We start from the raw sequence: 12,017 nt of genomic DNA, 5'->3' as shown, positions 1-12,017 counted from the left end.
TAACCACCAGTTTACTGAGCACAACAAAACAGCACACTCCTGCTATTTACACTGCTCACTCCAGACCTCAGAAAGTAAATGTAACAGAAGAGAATAATCTCTTCCCTCTCAGCTTTTCACAGGTGAGTTAGACTGTAACCCGGCAAACTCATCTCTACAGGCTTAACCTGACTTCAGTAGGTCTATTGACAAGCATGCGAAATTAAGCCTACAGACAGGCATGAATTTACCAAGGGAACTAACTCCATAGTAAGAATAACACATTCTCATGCCATATGATGTGCCAAGAGTTGTATATCCATACTTTTTGATCAGAATTACAAGTATACAGATGGGCAAGTCTTTATAAATACAGTAAACTTATGTCTTGAAGTGTAAAATCACTGAGCACTAAGCACCTCTTATGATTTAAAAAAAGTGGAGGCTTTTCAATAGGGTTCTCTCCTGTCTTCTGGAGCCACAAATATAGCACATGTAATGCAATAATGTGAGACTCCTTGAGACAGAAGTATTTAAGCAAACAAACAAACAAAAAAAAAAAAAAAAGAAATTGAACCTTCATGGTTCCACTAGGCACCTAATGGATTCACACAACAAAAAGTCCAAAGCCTGAATTAATTTTAGGATTCTGAAGGACCTATTCAGTGAATAAAGATTTCAGGTCTTCACTAAAGCTTTGAATAATATTTCTAACATCAAGACTCTCTAAGAAAGACGGATTTATAATGGATCAATACGAGGAATGATTTTTGCATAACCAACCTGTTCTTTGCAGTCACGTGGTGAAGATGAAGTGGAGATATTCTCTGTCAATCCATTGCTTTTGAGAAATTACTTAGCCTCCACTGAACCACTTATCTTTACTGCTGTCCTATCATTAATAATGATAAATAAATACTTCTGTGATGCAAAAAGAACCCCAATAAATGTTGAGGATCTCCAGCGGTCAGTTCCAGTGTTCTGTCATCTTTTGTGCTGTATGAATAAATTCAGCTCCACATAAATACAAGGTTGAACATGTACAGGCCACAATTCAAAAATGGTCTGAAGTGCACATTTCACTTCAAGCCCAAGTGTCTGGCTCTTGAGCAGTATTCCAGCAAGCACAAATCTGCAGCATATGCTGAATGATGTGCTAAATTAGCAATAGTCTTGTAGCTGTGGTGGTGTAAAGATATGAGAGACTAGGTTTGTGGGAAGAAATGATACCTTTTTTTTCAGATTGACTGACACAGCTGGAAAAATAGTGAAGTTTTCAGGCACAGGATTTTCTCTGCAGCTAGAAAAAAACTAGAAAGGTATTTTTACAGCTAAATCATTTGGTCTAACCAAAGACCATTAATCTAACCATTATCTCTCCCAACAGATTTTGCCCCATGGTGCACTGAAGTGCAGGACTTGTCAGTGCTCACTGAAGGTGTGTGCCAGAGGGGCAGTGGGTGCCTCCTGAGGGGACTTCAAGAAGTCTTTGGTGGCTGCGGTCTCCCCAGGCTCACAGGTAGCAGAGCGGGGCAGGGATGTGGAAAGAGGAGGTGAGAAGGGAGAGAAGGCAAAAAGAAGACTCACCATTCGCTTACCCAAAGCCCATCCCTGCCCTGCCATCCTGGCTAAACCTTAATTTCCACTTAGTCCTCAGGCACCTCAACTTTGCCCCTAGTTTGTACAAAGTCCTTGCCATTTCTGGGTTTTGCCCAGACACGCAAGAGGCTGACCAGCCTTCAACCCCATTTCTCCTCTTCCTCCTTTCAGACGAACACACTCATCTTCCAGGCTAGATTCACCCAGTAGCTGTCTGCTCCTCACATACCTATTAGCAGCAAACACTTGCCACAGATGCAAAAGATTAAAAAAAAGAGTAACACTGCAGTTTTTCACTTCACACAACTTCAAAGCTATTCTTTTCATCAAAAAACTTAAAGAATCAAAGTCTGAAACGGGAGAGGCAGATTATAACAGAATAAATCATATCGCTGCAAGATGAGTTCATAACTGCTAAGAAAGGTAAAACAAGATGTGAACGTTCCTTCTTAATGCTGAAAGAAGGAATATAATATTATGAAAAAAGCATAAGTAACTATTTCAAATAAAGTGCAGGCTTTAAGTCACCTCTTCCTTTTGAGTGCTTGGTGACTTCATCTTCTGCACAGTTTGCTCAACTCCAGAAGAAGTACTTCAGGTTCTGCATTAACGAGACTGTATTTCTGCAAATTGTAGTCTAAGTACCCCTTTTCTGACCTATTTTAGATATTTATTTAGACTTGAATTTGTGCTAAATGCAGAACTGGGGAATATTCAAATGCTGAGTCAAGCTCATAATGAGGAAAATAACCAAAACCGTAAGAGGAAGAATCCTTTCTATGGTTCCTTAGCAGTAAAATCACTTATGGTAAAGAGGATGTAGAACTGGCTATTTTGTGGCATGGCTATATGGGGCACTATACCAGGTACATACTGAGATTCTGTTTCTTCCTGGAGCTGCTTCCACCTCTGTCTCCCTATGCACTGCTCTGGGGTCATGGTGCCTAAAGGAAAGCATGAATTTCTACAGAAAGCTGATGTCTGAGGAGCAGTGTGGGCTCTCCAATGGCTGTATACCCTAGGATTTGTTTTTCTTTTCCTTTTTTTTTTTTTTTTGTGTGTGTGTGGAGCAAAAAGAGTCATCCTGTGCTTAGAGTAAACAGCTTTGCACACACCAGCTCAGCACCGTAGCTGTTGCGTGGGTGCTTTTACTCTAGGAAGCCAAAGCAATATTGCTCTCCACTGATCCTGAAACTAGTTTAGCTGCTAATGTTAAGTTGGACAAAATTGTTATCAATACCATTAGGGACACTCTGAAACCAACTCTCAGATGCATGTGACATATTGGTGTTGTTCCATCTGTGTTAGGAGCTCAAAGTTCTCAGTATCAGCTGCAGCAGAGACTGTCATTACCAGTGCCGGTGGCGTGACTGTGCAGTGGGACCTATGTATGAGTAGTATCTCGTGCTGTGGGGAGCAGTGCTCTGTATGAGATTTTTGGTCGGAGGGTATATTACTCAGCCATTGCTCAAAGCAGATGGAAGCCTTCATTCAGTATGAGTTCTTGTCTTGTCCAATAGGAGACTCCCTACCTAATGGATATACTGTGGTCAAACAACGATGTTCCAATCTCAGGAAAAACCTACAGACTCACTCAACATTTCAGATTAGTAGAGCCTGGAATACTATGCATACCTATGTTTTTGTGTACTGTGTCCTTGTTGTCCATCACCATTGGCTAAAGAGGATGAGAGAAGCTGTACTTACAAGAACCCCTGGCTGTGCCACGTAGGCACCTGCTTTGGCTTTAAGGCACTGAACAAAGCCGGCATCAGCTCATTGCTTTGGCTCTGAGTAGTTCCTGGATAACACAAGGGAGAATTCAGTCTAATGCTAACTTTCAACAGCTTTATACTAAAAGCAAGACAGATGAAATATTTCCCACAGTGTTTTAAGGACGTTCTAAGGGCTGCGTAGGCAGTGCTGTCCTCCAGCACGTTTAACTACGACATACCTGAGGCTTGCAGATTTATTCCTATGGAGTGTTATGTGAATGCATGTGATACGAGGGTGTTTCACTTATGCACTGGTGACAGTGAGGAAGCGTATTAGATAGGTATTTCTGGTACAGTGATCAGCAGTGAAATGATTAACTGTCCTGGCATTTAAGTAACCATAATTAGGCATCCTGCGAATAGCCTTTGAGATAAATAATAGAAATTCACACCTATCTTGGTCCTACAGTTTTTCAGCCTATTTGGAGGCTGGCTTAACAGGAGAACAGAAAATTAGGTATGTAAATCTGTTTGAGCATTGTGGGCACTCTGCAATTGTTTTAAAGAGCTCTAGCACTCACTGTCTTGGCCTTGCTAGTTCAGTCTTTTAAAACCTACTGTTCCTAGAATCACCTCCATGAATAAAAATGTTCCTGGCTTGCAGTGCAGGCTTCCTGAGAATTATTCTTCTAAGAAGCCACAAATCTTACTTCAATTCTAAAATGGATGCTGCCGAGTATGGCTTGATAAACCTAGAATATCCGTGGGGAATAAGTCCAAGATCTGAATAGATACTTTAAGTACAAAATATTTTAATATCGCTCCACTTATTGTGAATTAGCATACATACTTTAATTTCCACTATCAGTTTCTTTCAATGAAGTTTGAAGAGATACATAAGAGCAGCTTGGATTCCAGAGAGGTTGCTTACAGAGTGAAGGACTTAATTTTAGAATAATTTCCAATAAGTCACCAGGAGAGATTATGGCTTGAGGGTTTTGCAGGAAATTAAGAATTATATCATCCCTTCCAGACCTATCTGCAAATCCTGTGCTGATGTGATAAATAACCTTATGGTTAACAAAAGATAGGGAGCAACAAATGTCCTTGCAAACTAGAGGAGGTCTGTTTTCCAGACAGTGAGGCAGTGAGAGCTACAGTTGTTGTTCTAATGCTGTTAATGGGCGACAGTATGCTAATTAGTCAGATTAACTAAGCGGGTGAGTCATGCAGTAACCCTTCTTGAAAGAAAGTGCCCATTTTGAGATGCTAAATGAGAACATAAATGCAATCAGGCATAGAATTCTTGAAAGATAAGAGGAGTGCAGACCTGCTTGTTAATGTAGCTGATGAAATTAATTCTCTTTTGGAGAGGGGTGCATTTTTTCATATTCAGGGTTCATTTTAATGGGGAAGGGTTCAAAACCTTCAAATATATACAGTGCATTTCACTCAAGTCTAAGCAACTTTAATGACCTAACATTACAAAGATATTTCTGATATCCTCTGTTATGTTTGCACCTTCAGAAAGACTTTTTTTTTTAATTAGAGGCATTCAAATGTTTCAAATGAAGACAAAACTATAATATTCTGGAAAAAATAAACAAAGCCCTCTCATCTATAATTGAAGTGAACGTATTAAAAATGTTTACTGGGAATGTTCAAGTGCTTAGACTGAAAAAATACAGCCTCTACACACATGAGAAATCAGCATCAATACGCACAGGGATCACATATGTGGTGCTGTCTTGGTGCTGGAAGTCATCGCTTAGGATAAGGAAGTGTGGTGAGTGCCTCACCCCAGCAGGAAGGATTGAGTGTCCTTCTGCAGAGGAGATCCAAGCCATTTTTTGGTGCATATGATTCCTTCCTTTCTTAGTGGCTGCCTCCTATGTGCATTTTAGCCTATTTTAACCTTTTCTCTTCATTGCTCATTTAGAAAATTCACTTTATGGACTTTCTTACATTCAGACAGAATAAAAGTCAAACAGATCCTGACCTAAAAATGTCTCTCTGGCTATGCAGTGGATCAAAAGAAGCTGGAAGTGATTTTCTTGGGCCCGGGAAAGTTGTGATTCCGTGGCCGGCTATCTTTCAGCTGCAGGTTGGGGCCTGTCTGGGAGAGAAAACTCTTTTGGACATGATACACCTGCAGGGGCTAAGAACAGGCTTGAGGTTACTCAACTTCACACTATGGTGTAGGAATCAAGAAAATGCTGATGCTAGCAGCCATCAATATGATACTTTTGGTCCTGAACCAAGCACAGACAGCTAGTTGACCCAGGTGTGTGGCCTGAAAACCATGTCAGCTTCCCAAGTATCTGACAGGGGGAGAGAGAGGATGAAGCACCTCTGTGCAAAGACACAAGCCCATCTCTTAGTAGCTGCTCAGTAGTCACACATAGAGATGGTATTTGCTTGTGCCAGCACCTCAGATAGTCAGTTGTACACAGTGGGGTTTGCAGATGAAAGCCTCTCTGGGTGAAATGTATGTCTCTGTGTGTGTGTGAGCTACCTGGGCAGCTAGACAGCTCTGCAAGAAATATTAACCCTATGCAGGAGCTTGAGGGAATGACCCTCAAGAGGTTTCTATGTTCGTCAGGACCCTGAGAAGATAATATAGACTTATCAGGACTCGGCTGGGGACTGAATTTACTGGCAAAATATTTGAACATATTCTTCCGGCTCATCATTTGCCAAAACTGGTCATTTTCCATGAAGATTTCCTGTGCTTCCAGTTGATTTTAAGATCAGTAGGTCAGTAGGATTGCCAGAAATGCTAGCTATAATAGTCTTCTTTTCTAACCCAAAATATTTTCAATGCCATTGTAATGGTTACTGGTTTCCACCCTAAAGGTAGCTCCACTTAGATGATAGGTGAAGTGGTCCCGATATATATTTGCAATTCTCTGAAGTGCCTTGAGGCTTGCAAAAGGCACTATATAAATCAATTAATAACAATATCAGAGGTCAGTCAGCCAATAAGAATACAATTTAGTTTAATGAGAGATAAATAAGACAGACAGAGTGAAAGGGGAAAGGAGCTAGAATGCTGGGTACCAGACTCTAAATAAGCTAGTTCTTTGGTTTATCACAGCAATCAACAGAAAAAACACAGAAGACAATTGTGTCATTGCCATTTCTTAGTCCAGTGTAATATCTATTACTGGTTTTGATGTCTTACTTAGCTTTGTACCAGTATGATTTTAGGAAGAGTGTACATTATTTTCATGAAAACAAATATGAGCATGAGGAAGCATTTTTCCCTTGCGTGCAATTCCTACTAAAGAATTTACATTCTTCTAATTTACTGGTTTACTGCACCACTTAGTGCACTCCTGAGATGTGCAGAATGTCCTCGCAGTTAAGAATGTGCAGATGAAATTTACCCTTTTTGCACTGAATCACTCACTCTTCCCTTGGAAGTCACCATGCTCTTTCTTCCCCCTAAATCTCCTTTAACCATTCTAATAAAAGAATAGGTGATTCTGCACAGTTACAAAATGGATCCAAAATGGATGGTTTATTTGGAATTTAGGACAGTTAAATATTTTTGCAACCAATATGGCACTAAATAGGTGAAGGGAAATAATTTTTTTTACGTTTGATTCTTCTTAAGTTATGAGTCTGTGAATGTATGAATGAAATTCTCTATTGTCGCCTAAAATAAAAAGCAGGGTGACATCATGCTCCTCAAATGCCTCAAAAGTTGTCAGAAGACACAGGGGACATGGGGAACTAACTCCTCATGGGGTAGGAGTGGGGACAGGGGAGGCCTGCGTGCCAGGAAGAGGGGAGTGTTTTGTTGGAACACAAGCTGCCAAGTCTCTTCCTGTGTTCGTGTCCAAACGAAGATGTTGAGAAATGCTGGATCATGCCTTGGGTCCCTGCTGCCCTGGTCTGGAGGTCTATTAGGAAGGGTAGCAGCTCCTGTCCAGCCTCTGCACATCTATCCTTTCTGTGGATAGTGTGGGAGTGCAGATCACGCACACGGATCTGGGTGCTCAGAAATGTTTCAAGGCTCAGTATTATAGAAATAACCATTAGCAGCAGAGCACGAAACATGTGTCTAAAGCAGAATAATGTGGTATGAAACATTCTCAATGGGAAAGTCCACAGTTGACTTGGTAAGGCTGACTTGGGCTAAAATTTGGCACAATTTAGTGTAGCATTATTACATGAAGAGCCTGCACTCCTGGTTATTTCCAGACACCTCTGTCTTTAATTGCATCTACACTCACTACATATCTTATATCTGGTAGTTACCTATATCCTGATCTTATATGATGCTCTTCCGTCCTTGAGCCCTATGTTCATGGTTAAAGGAGGCAAAGAAAGTGGAAGAGACGTTCCTAAAGCTCTTTGGCAAGAACTGATTTCATGCACATCAGCATTTCCAAGGTATAGAAATGCTAGACTAAAGCATGATCTTCCTGTTCACGTGGAGCTTACATCCCCCAAAATTCCTCTTACATTTTTTGTACCCTTTCATGTGCCTTAAAATAACTGCCTGTGCAAATGTGGGCTGTCTGCTTCACACATCTAATCCACATGCAGAAACTCAGAACTGGGCATGCAACTTCTGCAAAAGAAGGGCTGCTTTTTTTAATCCTCCACCTCTGAGAAAAAGCCAGCCCTGAAAAACATAACCAAGGCTTAGCTCAAGCTGAAGCCAGGCAATAATGTAAATAGTCAGACAGAAAACAGAATGCCTTTTCTTTTTTTAATCAAACTTAATATCCCAAAGCTCTACTGATTTCATTGCCATTATGGTAGTGATTAATCTGACCCAGAGTACTGCCACCCACTGTTAAAGCCTTCACTGCATCCCTGTTGATAGCTCTCATGACAGAGACTACAGTCTGCCACTGTGCTGTCCATACTTAGTACTTGCCAAAATGAGATTTGCCTATGGTAGCCCATTGTCCATGAGAAACCCATTCAAAATTAAATATGCTTTGGAAAATTAGAGGACAGTTCATCCTCTAATTGAATGGAGACTTTCCTTCTCATTTATTAAGCGTTGTTCCAGATGTAAAGGATGAACTCCTGAGTCCTCTCCATAGCTTCAATAACTGTTCACTGGTGAAATCTGGATGACAGTCTTTGAAATAGGAGGGTACAGATTCTGTTCTGCAGCTGGATCTCAGTTATGAGAGTTTGAGAGTTTGCACATTCTACTTCCCAAAACAGTTTAGTTTAACTCTTTTGTTTCACCTGTTCTCCAGAAAGAAACAGGGCCAGAGTCACGGCATAGGGACAGTCCCCTCTGTGTAACCGCTGACCGTGTCATTGCCTGACAATTGCACCAACTGGCCCCTCTCTAAGGCAACATCTAGGCACAGCCCGGGGATTGTCAAGTGCCAGGGATCACCCAGGATAAGTCAAACTTTTTCAGGGAATGGAGGAGAGAGGAGCAAGTTAAATTCTACAGTATATAAGCTAGGCCAAGCCATAGCCAGAGAACAGCCCGTGGCCTGCCTTATGTGCTAGTATGAAAATACAAGGTTTATAGTGATTGGAATATAAATTAGCCTGAGACTTCACTCTCCACCATTTCAGGCTGGACTAGATGTTGAGTCTAATATACAATTCAGTAAGCACATCCAGTATCACCAACAATTGCAATAAAAGTTTTTTTGTGATTTAACTCAGAGCTACAGGGTCAGTGCAAAGCATTCGCCAACATGAAACCTGTTTAGCCTGGTGTATCTGGTCTTGCTTTTTACAGGTTAGGTTTACTCACTCATGTTAAAAAAAAGGAGAAACAGCGAGGGAAAACAGGCAAAAATTCAGAAAACGTCTTCTCCCTTCGTCAGAGTGAGACACAATTAAATGATTCAACATTTTGATTAGACATAGTGATAATTCCAAAACAGTAACTTAGCAGCTATAAATGCAGGTGGATTGACCCAGCTTGTACTGAAGTCTGCAGTAAGACAGGGCAGAGCTGGAATTAGTTTTAGTTGAAGTAAGTCAAGTCCACTCCACAGAGCCCAGCTGCACGTAGCTCGGGAAAAGGCAGACTGCATTTCCATGACAGCTGTTGGGAAGAGAAGGGAGAGCAAGGCAAGTCTGGTTAGGGACTGTGCTAGAGGCCTCTGTTTACATCAGGCACTGTTTCCTTCAAACAGGAGTAGTTTACATTTCATGAGATGAACCTGGGATGGACACAAAGGTGCGAAATGCGCTCAAAATAACTAACCAAACTGAATCAACTAAAGTTGATATCCAGTGATATTTTTCACAGAAAAAACAGGAGAACTGGTGTTTCCATGATCTGACGCATAAAACCATACAGCCATGAAAACTGTCTTCTCTCAAGCCACATTCTAAAAAAAAAAATCAGGGAATCCAGAGGACGATGCCTTTGTGCTAGTCAAAATGGACCTCTGTGGGATAAATCTGTGGGAATCTTTTCATTTCACGTATTGTCAGTATTCAGTAGCTCTTGAAACCAATGGAATACATGATGGAAGAGTGAATGCTCACGAGTGGTGTGCCAGACATAACTCGTCATAAATATAATTCCATTTTATTCCACTGAAAGAAGCAAAAGAGCTTAGAAGACAACAGGATTTTTTTTTTTCCTAAGTGCCCAACCACTGGTAAAAGTGCAACACTTTCCTATAACAGATTACTCTTTATACAGTCCTGTAGGTAAACATTATTCACTAAAGCTTATCCGACTGGACTCAGTACTTGAATCCTGGAAAGCAAGGTCATGACTTTCATCCTCATCTTCAATGGAAATGCTGTTTAGAAGCATTTATAACTTCTTAAAATATAGCTATTTTACCATCTTGGACAGTGCCAAAATATAAGTCTGATCAGCTCCGGACTGGGCAAGCCATAGGTAGGCTTACTAGTGAAGGAAAGACCTAATTGCAAAGCTTGAATCCACTGCAACTCTAGACTGCACTACTCTATTATTATAATATATATATTATTTATATTATTATTACTCTCTATTACTAGAAAACTTCTGGTCTTCTCTGCACCCATTAAAGCATAATTGAAGACAGTGGAACAGCTGGAGATCATCTAGAGTGGAAAACTCAGACTACTCGTAGATGTTGAATTTATAGTCATTGAGGAGAGACTCAAAACTCACAGGCCTAGAGAAAAGTGAAGACTAGCAGTCTTTGGGTTTGCACAAACAACCTACTGCAAAAAGACTGGGATTAAACTCTTCTTGTCCACTGAGAGTAGGAGAAGAAAAAGTAACCTTAAATGTGTGTCATACATGCATGTTTTAGGTGATTTAATTGTTGATAAAGTTTTTGGGAAATACTTGTTTTCCCTTTCAGGTTCTTCATGGAATCATCTCTTAATACTAATGAGACATTGAAGGTAGACATTAGGAAGCATTTTCTAAAGATGAGGGTGATTATATAGAGTCACATGTCACTACAAAGGTTAGGTAAGTCAGACAACCATCTCTCAGGAATGTCCTAGGTATCGCTGGCCCTGCTGCAGTGTGGGGATGGATGGCATGAGCTCAGGAAACCCCATTCAGTCCCATTTCCTACCACTCTAGCAAGTTAAAGATTTACTTTTACCTTGAAGGTAATCATTCAATCGTGATTTTGACCTACAGTTTAATGTACTCTCTTACTATAGCTACAGATATCCTCCTTCTAGTTATGCTCCCTGCTGTGACTAATAGGATCTTCAGATTTAAAGAGGTGATTTTGAAAGAAAAAGATCCAAGATGCAGTGCTATTACCAAGTCTACAGCTTTAGCAAAAACAATGGCACAACAGTCCTCATATCCTATAGATGAAGTGCTATTGGCCTCTGAAGTTCCAGTTCCAGTTTTTAGGGTGTATGCGTGTGCATGCATATTTATATACCTCTCTCAAGACATAGAGACCTGTAACTACACAAGACACACCAGATCTTTTGTTACGATATATGTAATAGGTCATCAATTTAGCGTATTCAGTACTCGTAGTGAAAATACGTTTCATGTATACTTATTCCATTCGTATGCAATATTCTTAATCAGCCAAAGCTTTCTGAAAACAAGGGGCATACTGAATTGCTTTGCAAACAAAAAAAGGAAACAGGCTGCAAAGGATCAGAAACTGAGTTTCACATAAGATCCTGAGATATAAGCAAGACTTACAGATATGATTCTTCCAGTGTGTTTTTCTGGAATATATTTAAGGGTGATATGGAGGAACCATTTCTTAAAGAGAAAAACAGATGGAATTTAAAGGTATTTTACAAAATACAACCTAACTAACTCAACCATTAATACACATTCCTATTGAAAACACTGTGATGACTGAAAGAGGTTATTCCAAACTAAGAACAGGTTTTTGGATAAAGTGATGATATCACTTTAAATAAGTCAATTTTTTTTTTTGTTAATGGATGCTGAAGGAAAGAAAATTTGGGAAAATGCTAATTTGCTTACACCTCCTTCCCATGCTTCCACTTTCTAAATAGTTTCCCTGAATCTGGTCACTTCTAAGGCCAATTTAATCTAAGTGCAATAGTTCACAAAAGCAGATGCTACTCGACCAATATTTCTACTCTGTGTGCAAAAAAATCAGGAGAAGGCGGCTTAGGTTTTGCTAATATTTAGTTTCTTGCATTGCTTTGCTAGGTAAAACTGCAGATGTCATTTAGTTGATAACTGGAGTCATTGTAATATTGTGTCAGTTGCCTTGTTCTTATTCAACAGTGTGTCTGGTAACATGGTAACAATATTCT

The sequence above is a fragment of the Struthio camelus genome, chromosome 2, assembly GCF_040807025.1.
Source record: "Struthio camelus isolate bStrCam1 chromosome 2, bStrCam1.hap1, whole genome shotgun sequence".
Lineage (NCBI taxonomy): Eukaryota > Metazoa > Chordata > Aves > Struthioniformes > Struthionidae > Struthio > Struthio camelus.
This window is presented reverse-complemented; position numbering follows the sequence as displayed.